Here is an 18166-nt window from a genome sequence, read left to right as displayed (position 1 = left end):
CTCTTGTCCAGAGTGTTGATTTAAATTTTGATAACTCCATTTGCTTTTGTGTTGTAACAAACAAAACAAAATAAATTTGTGCCTGAAAGGAGGCAGACTGGAGTGGTAGATCGGAAACTGGAACATTGGTGGAGAGAGGGTTGCTCTCTGGTGGTAGGATTGTGTTGGAACATTTAATGCCTGAAACAATGTATTATGAACAACTTGATAAATCATGGTTTTATAATAAAAAAAATTTAAGAATTTTTGCGTATATATATTCACAGCAGCATTATTCAAATAGCCAAAGCATAGAACCAACCTATATATCCATCAGACGATGACTGAGTTAAAAACTTTGGTATTCCCCTGTCATTAAAAAGATGATATGGTACCTGTTGTGACTAGATGAATAAAATTTGAGGTGCATAAACTAAGTGAAAAAGTAACAGTGGAAGGTTATTAGATATTTTTGTTCATATGTGGAATATAAACTACTGAAGCAAACTGGCAAGAAATAGACAAAAACCTGTCCCGTGGAATCTCTGAGAGTTACCAAAGTAAAAGGGGTTGGGGATGTGGGTGAAATGTGTCCAGGGTCTTATTTGAGGTAGGATGGCATTGGCACCTTAATGTTAGTATTGTTCACAATTGCAGGCATAAACAGCCTCACTACCTGGGGAGAAGGTAGCTGGGATAAAGAAGGGATCATAAGTCAAGATTAAAGATGTGTGCTGAAAGTAGACAAAGGACCAAACATGCTGTCCTTTCAGTATCTGTATTGCAAACCATAATGCCCCAAAGTAGAGAGAAAGTAAAAAGGAAATTGCCACAGAGGCAGGGGGTGGGGTGGGATCGGGGTGGCAGGAGAGATACTGGGGACATTGGTGATGGAAAATGTACACTGGTGGAGGGATGGATGTTCAATCATTGTAAGACTGAAAGTCAACTCATGAAAGCTTTGTAACTGTATCTCACGGTGATTAAATTAAAAATTAAATTTAAAAAAACCAGAGAAACCTAGACCCTGAAATGCCATAAAATTGTAAAACAATGTTAAGTCAATGAAAAGGAATTTTGATCATCAGAAATCTGATAAATTATTAAATGAATAACTGAAAGTTACATAATTGAAATGATAACGTATCCCTTCAGACTCAATTAAAGGTATTGATGTTTGATTGTGTTTTAAGAATGTCTGTTTCCAGTAGATACATGGAACAGATATATTGCTCCATAACTGGAAGCCTGCCTCATGAGCAAAGGGGAGAAGGCAGTTGGAATAGAGAAGGGATCACTAAGAAAAAGATGGCTGGAGGAATCGGTTGGAATGGGAGATGTGTGCAGAAAGTAGATAAAGGACCAAACATGATAACCTCTCAGGGTCTGTATTGCAAACCATAATGCCCAAAAGTAGAGAGAGATTATGGGGAATCATGTCTGCCATGGAGGCAGGGGGAAGGTGGGAAAGGTGGGATATACCGGGGATATTGGTGGTGGGGAATGTGCACTGGTGGAGGGATGGGTGTTTGATCATTGTGTGATTGTAACCCAAACATGAAAGCTTATAACTATCTCACAGTGATTCAATAAAATTAATTTTAAAAAAAGAATGTCTATTTCATAGAAAACTATAGGTTACCAATATCTTCCTTGGAGGTTGGGTCTTATAATAGATTGGTTTGTATTTATTCATTGTTTTCATGCTATAAATGAAATTGCCCATTACAAAGTATGCTTTTAATAAATATTTGTTGAATAAATGATCAATGAGTAAGAAATAGTTCCATAGATTAGAATAAGTGAAGTCACCACTTGACCTAACTTTCTTTTTTTACTACAATTTTGGACTCGTTTTTTGTTTGTATGTCTGTTTGTTTTGGGGGGCCACACCCAATGTGCACAGGGGCTCAGAACTTACTCCTGGCTTTGAGCATGACTGGGGTCACACCTGGCAGACTGAAGAAACCATATGGGATGGCAGGGATCAAACCTGGGTCAAACACATATAAAATAAAGCAACCCCTGATGTACTATTGCTCTGGCCCTTGGATGACATTTTTAAAAAATTAACTAATGGATATGCTTGTAAGCAGTTATCCGACTAATAGATTAGTTATAATTTTCTAACCATCCTTAGCTTAACTTTATTTATTTATTTATTTTTGCTTTTTGGGTCACACCCAGCCGCTGCTCAGGGGATACTCCTGGTTCTGCACTCAGGAATCACTCCTGGCGGTGCTTGGGGGACCATATGGGATGCTGGGAATTGAACCCGGGTCTGCCACATGCAAGGCAAACGCCCTACCTGTTGTGCTATTGCTCCAGCCCTCTTAGGTTAACTTTAATATGTTTATAGCAGCAGTATGAATTCCACTAATACAAAAGTTTCATGCATTTTAATAAATGGGTGACTTTTTCTGTCAACACAGAAAAGAAGCCATCAAACCTTACATAGAAGTTCGTCTGGTCACAAAATTTCCTGAGTGTTTATTAAAGTTTTTATTCACTTGTTTGTGTATATTCCCCCTAACTATGAAGTTTCTTGTATTTTACAAAAATCAGATTCATTTTTACTGCTTTTCAGTCTCTATTTACTACTAACTTTCAAAAATAATATTTAGTACCTCCATTTTAACAAGTACAACTAATTAACCTACAGCATATCACAGAAATATGAAGGGTCTTTCAAACATTTGAAATTTACTGTTCCTTGGCATTTTTCTCCATGATTTGAGACTATAGACTAATATTTAAAGTTACTTTGAGGCAACAAATAATACAGTCAAAAATAAATTTTAAAATCAGAATATATATATTACTCTTCTATTGTCCAAGAAGACAGAAACAACTTAAACACATAGAAAGACATCAAATAAGAAGCTTCCCGGGGCTGAAGAAAGCCAGGAGAAAGCCCTAAGCACTGCTAAGCATGACCCCCAAACCAAAGAAGAAAAAAAGAAGTTTTTGCACCACAAAAGTAATAATGACTACAATAAAAAGATACTTCACAGGCTGGGAGAAATTGCTATCCAAAACATGTAAGTCACTTGTAAACCTAAACAACAAATAAACATCCCCATGCAAAGTGGGGAGAAGTGATGAATAGACAATTTTCTTTTTAAAAAAAGGCATAGAGATGACCAATAGACGATTAAAAATGCTCTCCTTCATTAGCATTTGTCATCATAAAATTCAAATAAAACAACAATGAGATACACCTGACATCAGTAATGCCAGCACACATCTAAAAAATGTTTGTATTGGCATGGATGTGAGGGACAAGGAATCCTCACACCTGTTGGTGGGGATGTCAACTCTAAAGCCTCTGAAAAACAATACGAAAGCTTCTCCAAAACTAAGAATTGATATTCAATAAAATCCAGCATTTCTATCTCTGGGCATATACCCCACCGACCCCCAAACTCCACTTCAAATAGAAAAGCACGCTCCTTTGTTCATTTCAACTCTATTCACATTAGACAAAATCTGAGGGTCGGGGGGGACTAGTGTTAAACACTAGATGGCTAGTAAACAGATAGTGGTATTTAACATAGTGTCATACTACTCACCTACAAGAAAAAATGAAATTGTGATTTTCTGCTCCATGGGTGGAATTAGTGGGTATCATGCTAAAGTCTGTCAGAAAGAGACTGACAAAGGATGATCTCTCCCTCATATGTGAGATATAAAGAAACATAATAAAGGAGCAACGAATGTCCAAGGGCAACAGAGTCTGAATTCTGGTCTATAGAACTGAACTTTCCAAGGCCTAGAGGTGCGGGTGGAGGATGCAGGTGGAGCTTTGGAGGGAACCCTAAGATAGTGGAGGAGGGAAGCAGACGCTCAGGTTGAGGGTGTGATATCGAAACCTTGTATGCATGAGACCCTACCCTGAACATTATTGTAAATCATGGTGTCTCAAATGAAAAAATAAATGAAAATGTGAATAAGATAATATGAAAGAAAAGTACATGCACAATACTTAGGTAATACAGAAACAGCTGACTAGGTGGAAGGAAAATTTGGTTTTGAGATTTCTGGAAAATATAGCTCCAGTATAGTATTATTTGTTAGTAAAAGAAAACTTAAGATATCTGAAGACAAAAATATATATATTTTATTGTGTTAAGTTCAAAAGAAATTACTCAGAGGACTCCAGGTAAGGAACATGTTAAAAGTGGTACACAATGACGTCACTGACATCCCCACTGCAAATACGATTTCATAAGACTGTTTCTTGCTGTATTTACCCCAAAAAGATCAATTTTAAGATTCTAAGAAGTAAACATGGTGGATCTGTATATAGTGAATCAAAGAAACATCCAGGGGTATTGTCTTTCTATATTTTGATTCAAGCCCTGAATAAAAGCATACATTTTCAAAATCAGAATGCATGGGTTGTTTATTTTTAATCATGAATAGAGGAGATCTATAAATAGATATATATCTGAAGTGTCATTGATTGAAGGGAAGTTTAACCAGATATTTCAAGATTCACCACATAGTTGGTATTGATCTTCTTTAATGAAATCAAAGACTAAACCAATCCATCTTAATGAACCATTTTACTTTGACTCACAAAGGTACCTGTAAACAGACTTAGCTTTGTTCGAACAATTTTGAAATTACATTCAAATCAAATTGTTTTCAAATACTTTTTAGACTCTGGGGTATTCTCAGGCTGGGAGTGGGCGAGTCCTCCAACACCGGAAAACCCAGCAGATCCCTCTCACACCCACCATTTTGCAAGCAGAGAAACCGCCGAGCTCAACAACGAATATCCCGAAGAATGTGATTCCCTCAAATCTTTCAGGTAGACTGGTTGAGGCTGAAAACTCTGGACCCTTCACAGAATGGGGATGGTCAGATTCCTCTTTCTGTCTGAAGGCACAGCAGCCCACAGCCAGACCCAACGTTGACCCTCTAACTTAGAAATGGTCCAGCTCCACAACTGAACCTCATCCAACTGCCAAGCCACCAACTTGCTCCAGATCTATGGCTCCTGGACCTCAAATCCTACACCTCAAATTTCATAGCACTGTCAGCCCATAATAAATGTGATGATAACTTTGCATAGAGGATCAGCAAGTTCAATTAGCTTAAACAATAACACAGACGGCTCAGTGAGCACTAACAAGCATAGTAGATCCTCAGTGACTTCTTACATAATTGTGAGAATAACAATGACCATAAATTGACTCTTACTGATCTAAGATTTGATAACTTCTTACCTTTGTGTTGTAACAAACAATATAAAGTAAATTTGTTTGTGCCAGTAAGGAGGCAGTCTGGAGAAGGTGGATAGGAAATTGGGGACATTGATGGACGGAAAGTCACATTGGTGGTGGGAATGGTGTTGGAACACTTAATGCCTCAAACAACTATATCATGAGCGACTGCTAAATCATGGTGTTATAATAACACCCAGTGGCAAGCTTCCTACTCGGAACCAGTTCTGCTATTTGTTTCTATTGCCTTTGAGCTTTAATTATTCCCCCCACACACTATGTTTTTTTAATTATTTTTATTAGTGAGGCACCATGAGGTACAGTTGTAGACTTACAAATTTTTGTGCTTGGGTTTCAATTATACAATGATCAAATACCCATCCCTCCACCAGTGCCCATTTCCCACCACCACGGATCCCAGTATCCCTCTCATCCCCCATACCCCCCAACCTCCCCTGCCTCTGTGACAGGGCATTCCCCTCTGTTCTCTCTCTCCTTTTGGGTGTTCACACTATGTTTTTTTATACTCGACACGAATGGATCATTCTGTATCTCTGGAACAAATATTTTTAAATTATCCAGGGAAAATAGTAACATTTAGACCAAAAATAAGGCTGTTTAAAATCCATCTCACCACTTACAGTTGGACTAGTTGACCATGTGGATGAGCTATCGTCCCACTTGAAAAGATAGAAATATAGTACTAAATGTCAATGGTCAAAGGGCCTATTTTGGTTTACAAGTATTCTGTACACTGTAAAATGCCATACAGATGCCTAAGTAAATCTTATCTGTTAATTTTTTGTTATTTTTGTTATTATTTATTGTTATTATTTAGTTTCAGGGCACATCAGGCAATGCTCAGGGGTAACGCCTGTCTCTGCACTCAGGAATCATTTGTGGCAATATTTAGGGGCCATATGGAATGCCAGGAATCAAACTCAGGTCAGCAACACACAAGGCAAAAGCCCTACCCACTGTCCTATCCCCCAAGTGTACTATCTCTTAAGCCCCTCTTTTAACATTTAAAAAACACGTGGCCACACCCAGTATTACTCTGTGAACCATGTGCAGCTAAGAACCAAACCCATGACTTCATACTTGCAAGACATATGCTCTACCTCTGGAACTATATCCCTAATCCTAACATTTTATAAATAAATAGTTAAACTTTTGTTAAATTAAACAAAATTATGACTACAACCCTAATCATTTCCCCTAAAAGTTATTATCCCTTTAGTTATTCCCCCCACACACTATGGTTCTTGGCTCACCAGACCAGTGACTCAATAGAAAGACAAGATGATGCAATGCTTCTCTGCTTCTGAGGTGTTAGGGTTAACCAGAGTTAGCCTGGTGGTGTGGGATCTCTATGGACATACCTGGCAGTGTTGAAATGTCTTCAGGGGTGCAACCCCAATACTTGAGGGACTATGCCATTCAAGGAAATTGAATAGGGGTGGGTCTCATATAAGGGAGGTACTTTAAATACTATACTATCTTTTCTTTTTGATGGAACAAAAGAAATGAAAACATGTCTGCTAAGATAGAGAAGGCTGCAAACTCTAGAACAATGTGTTATTATATCATGCAAAGGATGTACCTGGCCATAAGTGCTTTTCAAGTCTCAAGATGTTGGAGCTGAGTGTTTCATGGGCTGTTTGGGAAGACTTCACCAGAGTGTTTCTCCTTTCTAAAAATCAAGCCCTTAGTGATTCTATCATAAGTCTACATTCATTAATACTTGACACCTGATAAAATATTTAGGAAGAATATTTTAATTGTTCCAGGATTTATAGTTGCATTTCTTTCCATGGAAGATTTTATTTTAATGCCTGAGCTCAGATCCTAAAAGATAATGAGTGAGATTGGGAGCCATAAAGACACAACAATGTGTAGGGATCTTGCTCTGCATGGGTCTCACTCAGTTTTATCCCCAGCACCCCATATGATTCCCCAAGCCCCCCCCCCCCCCAGGAATGATCTCTGAGCACTGCTGGGTGTGACCCTAAAACAAAATAGTACAAAATAGATGATGAGTTCAGATGTTACATCTACTCAAGGATATCTTTTCTAGTGTTTTCCAAAAGGAACCATACTCAGTGTAGATCATTTTAGGTATCGCTTAATTCTCTGCCCTCTGTGGCAGAACATTGACTTCTACAGTCCTGCTAATGCACACAGCTACTTGAACCAGTTACCCACAGCATTAATTGCTCAATGCTTATTTACGCATTTCACAATCATCCCTTAATTGTTAACATCAAATAAAATAGGTAGGAGTGTGCCATGGCCTAACCTTAAAGGAATATTTTTATATTCCTCTTTCTACAACAAGATCTCCCTTGAAAAAAAAAACATGGAAAAATAAAATCCCTAGATAGGACCGGAGCAATAGTACCGTTGGTAGGGCACTTGTCTTGTACACAACTAACCCGGTTTCTATTTCTAGTACCACATAAAGTCCACTGAGCCCTTCCAGGAGTGATCCCTGAGCATAGAGCTAGTAATAAGCCCTGAGCAGAGTTAATTGTGGGCAAAGCAAGTAAGCAAGCAAGCAAACAAAAAAAAAAACCCCACCAATATTTCTTGATAATATGTGTAAACAGCATGTGGTGCTTATAAAGAATATTTATAAAATGTTCATTAAAACATTGTAATGATCAATGAAGTTAAAAGCAAAATTTGCTAACTGATGCCTGACATGAAGAAGGACCCAAGTTTGACTCCTGGTACCACACTGACCCCTCCAGCACCACTGGGTATAGTCTGGTAGCATCCAGCACGTCTAGTTTCCATGCTATAATGCATTATCAGGACAAAACACTTGTTTCTGGTTTATATAGGCAGAATGAGAATTTCTAAGAATGGCTCTTAGACCCCCTGAACATTTTATTGGCTACCCCTTTCTCCCACTTTCCGCAAAAATAGTGTTGATTGGAGGTGTGACTCAGTGATAGAGCAAACACTGTGCATGCATAAGACCCTGGGCTTGATCCTGGCACTAAAAAACAAACAAATTACATTAAAAAATGCAAAAAGTGACATTCATTTAAAAATGATTATGCTAAGTGGAACAGTTAAGAAAATTAAAGACAATCATTGTACTATTTCACTCATTTATGAAATATGATCTACTAAAACAAAGAAACTTGGCAAGAAGCAACAAGATCAACTTTAAGACTCAGTGGTAACTGTGTGGTATGAGGAGGAGGGCATCAGAGGACAAGGTTTTGGTGGTGGTGGATGACACCTCAACATTGGTGGTGTTAATATAGATAATTGCATACCTAAAGGGGTATGAAAGGAGCTCTCTGAAATTCCACATATGTTAAACCAATAAGAAACCAATAAAATAAAAATTTAACTCAATCCCAACATTTTACAGATCGTTAAGCATAAAATGAGCACATACATGGAAAACATTTTCCATCAGATGTTTTTAGTAATTTTCTATGATTATTTACAGTTAAAATTGATATAAAATGGAACTGGCCAAATATATCAAAACCATGAGTAACATAATGTTTATGGGAGAATGTTGAATGTAATTGAAATAATTTGAAACACATTGCACTTCAGTTCTTTCATTCTGGTTGGATTTGCTTTTATATTATGTGTCAAGTATGTGCCAATTAAAAATTATTAGCACGTCTAAGTGCTATTTTATTTGAAGGTAACAAAGCAGCATTATTCATAAATGATTTCATAATTCAGACTTCTCTTTCAGATTGGCCTTCCTCCAAATTAGTGTGGATTGATGAGCTGTTATTACATGTGGATTTTTCCCCCCTCACTAATATGACTGTTTCTTATCCTAAAGCAAAGAGAACGGGGTAGCTTAGATGGAGAGAGAAATCCTGCTCCATTAAACTGTTCACCTGGAAGAGGTGTAAGATAAAGCTGGTAGTGATGATAGCTTCTTTCCATTTTCTTAAATTTATATCTATTTATAATAAAGAAAATATCACTTGATGAATAGACTGTCTCAAAGTTAAAGAAAGTGTTCAAATTAATATAAAATGAAACAAAATATGGTATATGTCATATTTGTAACACATTTGAATAACAAAGGAATAACTGATCTAATGCAAAAGGAATTTTTTTAAAAAATCATTCAATTGGTGGTGGGAAATTTACACTGGTAAAGGGACAGGTGTTGGAACATTGTATGACCGGAATCCAACCATGAACAACTTTGTAAGTGTACATCTCATGGCAATTCAGTAAAAGAAATAAATTAACAAATCATTTAGAGAAAAAATTAGAATAAGATAAGGAGAAAGCATCCAATGAGGAGTATAAAGAAGAAAAACATAGCAATAAATAAACTGAAGATAATAGGAATAGGATTTTTTTTTTTTTGCTTTTTGGTCACACCTGGCGATGCTCGGGGGTTACTCCTGACTCATGCACTCAGGAATTTCTCCTGGTGGTTCTCAGCGGACCAAATGGGATGCTGGAAATCGAACTTGGGTCGGCCATGTTTTCTGTGTGCAAGGCAAATGCCCTACCCGCCAAGCTATCGCTCCAGCCCCAGGACTAGAATTTCTTGATATTAAAAAAATTATGGGGCCAGAGGGTAGTACAGTGGGTAGGGCACTCGCTTTGCACATGGTCAACCTGGCAACCTGGCGTGGGTTCCCAGCACTACATATAGTCCCCTGAGTTCCAGGAATAATTCCTAAGCACTCCTGGGTGGGGTCCAAAAACCAGAGGGGCCGGGGGCTGGGTGAAAGAGAGGGAGAGAGAGAGAGAGAGAGAGAGAGAGAGAGAGAGAGAGAGAGAGAGAGAGAGAGAGAGAGAGAAACAGAGAGAGACAGAGACAGATATTGAATGTAAAATGAGAAACCAATTAGTAAAAAGTTGGTTGTTGAATGAGGAGTCAATCAAAACTTATATTTGGTTTATTTGTTTGGTTGATTTGGGGGTCACACCCAGTGGTGCTCAGGGCTTACTCTTGGCTCTGCACTGAGGAATCACTCCTGACAGTGCTCTGGGTACCATATAGAATGCCAGAGATTGAACCTAAATCTACCATAGGCGAGGCATATGCCTTACCTGCTGTTCTATATCTTCAGTCCTATTGCATTTGTGTTATTATCGTTGCTGTTTGGTGCTGTGAGTTCAGGAATTTAACCTAGGGTGTCAAACATGCAAGATAAGTGTTGTACTGCCGAGCTACATCCCCAGCCCTAAAAGTTCATTTTAGTATCATTTCAAATCCACTATATGGGAATAGTTTTGTGTACCTATATTTCCTAGCCAAAAATGCCTACAGGAAATGATTGTCCAATGCCAATAGGTTCTTCTGACATAAAGATCTTCCATGTAGCATTTTCAAGTGAAAGGATCATGGGCTCTTGGATACATACTTGTCTCTGTAGCATGGTATGGAAGTTATTGAATACAACTAGAAGGATGAACCTGGACTATCTTCCAGTACTAAGAATTAGAGAGGTGCTCAATAAAGCTGAGTGATACCTCAACAGAAGGTAAAGCTGATAAGTATAGCCTTGCATGCAGGACCAACCTGGGTTCAATACCCAGCATCCCATATGGTCCCCTGGACACCCACTGCCAAGAATAATTACTGAGTGCAGGCTCAACCCCTGAGTATTGCTGGGTGTGTCCCCAAAGTAAAATAAAACAAAACAATACCACAGACCTAAACAACAGAAATTATGTCTCACTATTTGAAATCCAAGATCAAGACTTTGGTATGTGTTCACATGACCTGTATCTGCATGGAGGAAGGGGAGAATGAAAGAGAGAGGAAGAGAGGGCGGGGGGGGGGGTGTGGTAGAGAGGAAAAGGAAGTAAATCCTGAGTAGTCCTGTCATGAGGGCTTGCCCTCATGACTTCATCTATACCTTTTTATTTTTAAATACTCCCATATCCAAGTACCATCTCACTGAGGATTAGAAGTTCAACATATGAAATATTGGAAATATGCATATATTTAGTCCATAGAAAAGATAATGAATTGTAATACAGGCAGCAAAACATGAATCCATGGTGATGCAAATAACAGAATAAAAGACTAAATGAGGTAGAAATAAAGGCTCCTCTTAGGGGGCTGCAGAGGTAGTACAGTGGGTAGGGCACTTGCTTTGCAAGTAGCCAACCTCACTTCAATCCCTAGCATCCCATTTGGTCCTTTGTACCCTGTCAGAAATGATCCCTGAGGGCAGAGCAAGAGTAAGTCTTAAGCACCATTGGGTTAACCCAAAAAACACACCCTCCAGAAGAAACCTGCCCTACTCAGAGTAAAACTCTAATAATAAATGTATTTTTAAAAAGGAAATAACCACCATTGGGCAAAAATCACAGCAATATTGTTTTGACTTAGTATAAATGGATGATAAATTTAGTTGGTCAAAGTACTAAGTAGTACTAATATAGAAAATTAAAGCATCATTCAAGAGATACTTAGTAATTATGTTTTTAAATGTAGGAGTACTGCTATTTATTCAGCCACTGATTAGCTGATTGAATTGGGCATGAACTCCACCTTACCTTTTTCATTTTATTTATTTATTTATTCTTCTTTTTTTTATTTATTGAAACACTGTGGGAAAAGTTACAAAGCTTTCAGGTTTAAGTCTCGGTCATATAGTAATCAAACACCTTTTTCTTCACCAGTACTCATTTTTCACCACCAAGAACCCCAATATACACCCCCTCCCAACCCTCCCAATGCCTGTGGGGCAGATGATTTCTACTTAACTTTTCTCTACATTGATTATATTCATTAACTTGACAAAAGATGCACTGTTATTGTTTAGAATTTCCCCCCAACAATCAGAATTGCTGAAAAGGCACTGTGAAATATTTTGTTTTCTATAGCTGGTTATGAGAATCATAGAATGATTTTGGATTTCTGCAAAGAGCCAGATAATTACGAGACTGGTTTCTGTGCATCTGGTGTTATGACTGTGCCGGAGAGCCACTCGTGGGGGGCAACTCGTGACCTCGGTAGGGCGTGAAGGACGAGCAGGTACCGACTCCCTTCCCATGAGACTGCAGTTGCTCCGTCACCTCCAGCTCATACCTGGCTTTCCTATAAGCTCTGAGGCGGCGGCCACCCTGCTGCCAGAGGGGAAAAGGTGGAAGGGAGCAAGACCCTTTCCCTCCTGGGGAGGCATGGTGCTATAGTTTAACACATGGACCATTGACTTTTCTGGCACAAGCTGCCGGGCTCTGGACTAAATCCTTTTGCCTCTGGAGCCATGGCCGTGCTGGAGAGCTCCTCGTGGGGGCCAACTCGTGACCTCAGTAGGGTGTGAAGGACAAGCAGGTACCAACCCCCTTCGCATGAGACTACAGTTGCTTGGTCACTGCCGACTCATACCTGGCTTTTCTATAAACTCTGAGGCGGCAGCCACCTTGTATGCGGTCTAGATGCATTTCTGCCAAAAGCTGCTGGGTTTTGAGATTTGTTTCTGAGTCTCCTGGGATCATGGCCATTAATAAGCTTGATCAAGAGCCAGAGAGGCCATTTGTAGGCGGCGACTCAGGATCTCGTTGGGATGGAGTGGAAAGGGCCGGTTCCACCCCCATCTGGTGAAGCCCCGCGTGTCTTGTCACTGCAGGCCCAAACCTGACTGTCCAGTGACCTCTGGAGGATGGCAATCACCAGGCCACCAGGGGGAACAGGTCCAGGCATGAAACCTATTCCCACCTGGAGTGGCCCAGTGCCAGTAACCTACTGCAGGCAGGAACAGGACACATTTCTGCCAAAAGTCTTTGGGTTCCGAGATTTGTTTCTGAGTCTCTGGGATCATGGCCATTAAGCAGTTTGATCAGAAACCAGAGAGGCCATGTTTCCAATTATATAGCTGAGCTGGAGCTGGTTTGTGGGTGTGTCTCTCACATACCTAACATTCGGCCGTTTACTTTCTTGGTTAACTTTGCCCCAAGTTTTTGGGGTCTGGCCAAAGGCACAGCAGCAATTTGGGGGTATTGAAAGTCTGATGGTACCATCAGGCTGCTGATGCACTCACCTCACAAGTACAGATAAACCTGCTGGCAGCACCATACTCCCGATACTTAGTAATTACAAAGAGAAAATAATATTACAATGGAGAAATCAAGAAGAGTCCAACAGCAACAGAACAGAACACATTAATACTTGCTTTACAATGTGATACACAGTGAAGTGCACATTATTTTTTGTAGTATTCTAAAAAAAATACAAAGCTTGAATTTAATTGGAGTGAACCTCAAGAAAAACCTAGATCAAAAGAATCTTCAAAATTCAGTTGGGAATATGGTTCAGTATTGATGACTTACCTGGTATTTGTGAGGCTCTGAGTTCAAACCCAGGAAAGAAAAAGGAGGGAAGGAAGGAAGGAAGGAAGGAAGGAAGGAAGGAAGGAAGGGAGAAAGGAAGGGATGGAGGGGAAAGGGAGGGAGAAAGGGAGGGAGGGAGAGCAGAGAAGTGTAACAAGCTATGGTACATCTGGATTGATACATAATGGAATACTATGCAGCCAGTAGAAAAAAATGAAGTCATGAAAAATGCTGAAGTCATGATAAATGGACATGGAGGGTATCATGCTGAGTGAAATGAGTCAGAGGGAAAGGAATAGATATAGAATGTTCACAATAATTTGTGATATATAAAGAAGCATAGTTGGAGAATAATAGCACTGTCCTCTTGTTGTTCATCGATTTGTTCGAGCAGGCCCAGTAACCCAGTAACATCTTCATTTTGAGACTTGTTACTGTGTCTGGCATATTGAATACATCACGAATAGCTGGGTTCTATTCCTCCACCCCTCTCCTAGAGCCCAGCAAGCTACCGAGAGTATCTTGCCCGTACAACAAAGCCTGGCAAGCTACCCGTGACGTATTCAAGATGCCAAACACAGTAACAACAAGTAGGAGAATAATATAGAAAGATAATTGAAATGAAGGCCAGGAGAACTGGTCCTTAGTAGAAAGAATGCCACAATGGAGGGAGGGCAGGCAGATCAGAGAAGAGATTATTATGACAGTGGTAAAGGCAAGTCATCACCCTGGATAAGAACTGGGTACTGAGCGGAGGTAGAGTGATGTAGGATAACACTGTTTTTGTCCTTCCTGCATAGCCTCAGGTAGTTTAGGTTTATTGGGTTGCTCCCATCATAGTGCTCCTATTCCTGTGTTTATTTGTAACTTCTTTCTTTGTTTTCTGTTGACTTGTAAATATTGTTTTTCTCTTCTTCCTAAGTCCTTTGCATAGTTTATTCAGAGCAATGTCCTTTTTGTATGAACACAAGAAGACAGTATATGCTATGCTTTTGTAATATGACTATCAGTGATATTTTCCTCCCAGGCATCTGTTCTCTCGACCTAAGCCTCAGCTACTCTTACTTCCTAGTGCCCCCAAAAGCAGGGTCCCAACGAGTGACTGGATGGAACCAGGACAAGTGGTAAACTATGTGCTACCCTGGCATGGAGATGGGCCTGGCCAAAGTGCCGTAATGCTTAAGTATAAGTTAAGAGCTTGGTCATGAACAAATGCTGTCATGATCCAAAAAGTAATAACTTGATTCGGACCCTGCTAGGGTTAGGAATGATTAATCTGGCCTGAGCTCTGTAGTCTTAATCTGTGGCAAGATGTTTCCTACAACCTCAGTGTATCTCTTACTGTGTCCATACAAAAATAACTAGTATTAAGATGTTGATAGAGTTATTAGATTAAGGAAAGGAGAAAAACACCTTAGGAGGTATTTTGCCCTTGGGCAGTCAGGAAGGGCTTTGGAATACCTCTTAGTTTGGTGTTTCCTTTGAACCTGATGGGCCCTCAGAAAGGGCTTTCTTGGGCTAGAGGGATAGCACAGCGGGTAGGGCATTTGCCTTGCACGCGGACCGACCCAGGTTCGATTCCCAGCATCCCATATGGTCCCGTGAGCACTTCCAAGGGGTAATTCCTAAGTACAGAGCCTGGTGTAACCCCTGTGCAATGCCGGGTATGACCCAAAAAGCAAAAAAAAAAATGGGGGGGGGGCTTTCTTAGTTTATTTTGCTACCTGACTGGGTGCAGTGTCAGCCCAGTGAGCTGGTGAGTTGGAGAGACAACAGGGTAGAGTTGGAGAGTGAGAGAGAGAGCAGGGCGGCAAGATGGACTGCAGAAAGGCTAGCCAGGGGGACAGAGAGAGAAGAATGTAGAAGAAGAATACAGGAACAAGCACGTGGAGAGAGAGACCCCAGGCTGTGAGATGGAGCACAGAGAGAAGAACTGGAGAGACAGAAGGAGTTGGGAATGAGGAGCAGTGTGAGACTAGAATGGGAGGCTCAGAGAGATGAAGGCATGCACATGGGGAGAATGGAATAAACAACATCTGATCAACCAATAGGCTTGGCCCTCATTTCGTCCACCTTTTGCTTCATGACCTGGGCCCCTCTGGCTGGGTGAGCAGCCCAGGGCCCCCTCGAACTTGGGTGGCTGGGCTCTAAGAATTTATACAAAGTGACATGCATGATACCCTTTCAGTAACAGTATTGTAAACTACAGTGTCTGAAAGGAAAAAATTGTTTGCCAGAGACACAGGCTCACGGGTGGGAGAGAAACTGGGGACACTGGTGAAGGTGATCGAACACTATACAGTCTGAAACTCAATTGTGAACAACGTTTGACTTTTTATTTCATGGTAATTCAATTTTTAAAGAAGTATTAAAAAAAAGAAATGTGGTATATAAACACAATGAACTCAGAAGAAAAGTTAAAATCTTCCATTTGCAATATTAGATTAAACCAAAGAAGGGTTGTACTGGGACTGGAGCAATAACACATTAGGTAGGGCATTTGCCTTGCATGTGGTCGACCTGGGTTCGATTCCTAGCATCCCATATGTTCCCGCGAGCATCGCCAGGAGTAATTCCTGAGTGCAGAGCCAGGAGTGACCCCTGGGCCTCACTGGGTGTGACCCAAAAAGCAAAAATAAAATAAAATAAATATAATAAAAAGAAGGGTCATACTAATTTAAATAAGTCAGAAAGAGAAATAAAAATGCTGCATAGCTTCATGTAAAGTATAAAGAACTAAAGCAAGGGAACACACAATGTAAAACCAAAGCAAAACCTTAGATTCTGATCAAAGAACTGAGATTACCAAAGGAGGAAGGTGAAGGGTTTGAAAGTTTGGAAGGAATTCAATGGTATGGAAACAACCATTTAAAGAGATTTATAACTGCAATCTAAAAAATAGAAATGTGGTAAGCAAATTTACATCAATAAAATTTTTAAGAGATTTTACTTTTTGGTATTAGAGTATACACATATGCATGTATATACCCCCAATTTTCTAAATGAAAAGTATGATTTATTTTATGATAGAGAGAAAACAGCCAAAGATCAAAGGTCATGTTAATTTTTCAAGAACAGAGTCTGTTAAGGTGAACTCATTATCTTTGAAAAGGTAATAAGAGGTTGGTAGATCTTTAAAAGGCAGATTGCTTCTAGCTGTTTTGCGGAATTTTTAGGGTTTTTATAGTATCATGCCATCTACAAACTGTGACTGTTTGACATTTTCTTTTGATATTAGGGGAAAGGCTTTCAGTTTTTCACCTTTGAAAATTATGCTAGTTATGGGTGTGTGGTAAACAACATTACGTATCTTCTATCTCCATTTTGTGAGACTTGTTACTGTGTTTGGCATATTGAATACGCCACGGGTAGCTTGCCAGGCTTTGCCGTGCGGGCAAGATATTCTTGGTAGCTTGCCGGGCTCTCCGAGAGGGGCGGAAGAATCGAATCTGGCTTGGCCGGCCAGCGGCTTGAAAGGTAAACACCCTACCACTGTGCTACAGCAAGTCTCCCAGTGGAGACATTACTGGGCCCGCTTGAGCAAATTAATGAACAACGGGAGGACAGTGCTATCCTCATTTTATTGAACTGTTTTTTAAATTTTTTTTTCTGAATGTGCATTGAATCTTGTCGGATGCTTTCTCTGCATCTATTTATATGATTCATTTTTATTTTCCTTTGTATTAATATGATGTATTATGTTCATTGACTTGCATATATTAAACCACCCTTTCTAACCAGATTTTTAAAAATGTAACAACCCACTCTAAATTTACAGAATGGTAGGTCATAGATAGATGGATTTTTAAAGGGAAAAACAAAAATACGCTGTTGTTCTAAGGATGGCTAGATATATTATAAATTCATGAAAATTAAACTCTGTATCTCATGCAGTTACAGGCAAATATGCCGGTGAAACAAGAAAGAACTCAGCATAAGTTTGAGGGAACTTAATATACAATGCTGATATCGCTCAAGACAATGCCAAAATAAATGAACTGATAAATGGGTGTTGTTGGTAATTTATATGGGAGAAAATGTAGCTGGAAAAGTTGTGTAGTATACAAGGATATGATGAATTGAATGAATAAATGTGCAAGATAAACTGTAAAGGACACAGTAGAAAAAATATAGATATCTGTGATTTGGGAGTAAGGAAGACTTACAAAAAACTTCCAAACTACAAAGCGTACAGAAAAAAATACTATTCAATAATTTATCTAAAATTGAGTAAAAGGCATGAACAGCTGTAAGACACTGATAGAATGGAAACATTATTTCAACACTATACTAAATACCTAAGTACACAAACACATAAAATATATAAGCAGACACACAAATGAAAAATATGAAGGTTCGTTGGAAAATAGTGCCATTTAAATGGATCTGTGAGACATTATTTTCCTCACTCACAGATTCAAAAAACATTTAGAGTGCTTATTGCATATGAATACTGTTTGAGGCATCATGGGGATACAGCAGATAAAATGTCTTGTCTCTGTGAAATATAAATTTCCCTCAATGTTCTTCCATCAACAGGAAAAAGAATTAGTTACTGCTAAGCAAAATTTCCTTTTAAATTTTAATCAGGGAACATCAGAGATAGTATAGCAAGTAGGGCACTTGCCTTGCACTCAGATGACTGAAGTTTGACCCCCTAA

Source organism: Sorex fumeus, unplaced genomic scaffold (genome assembly GCF_029834395.1).
Source record: "Sorex fumeus unplaced genomic scaffold, SorFum_2.1 ptg000061l, whole genome shotgun sequence".
NCBI classification, from domain to species: Eukaryota; Metazoa; Chordata; class Mammalia; order Eulipotyphla; family Soricidae; genus Sorex; species Sorex fumeus.
This window is presented reverse-complemented; position numbering follows the sequence as displayed.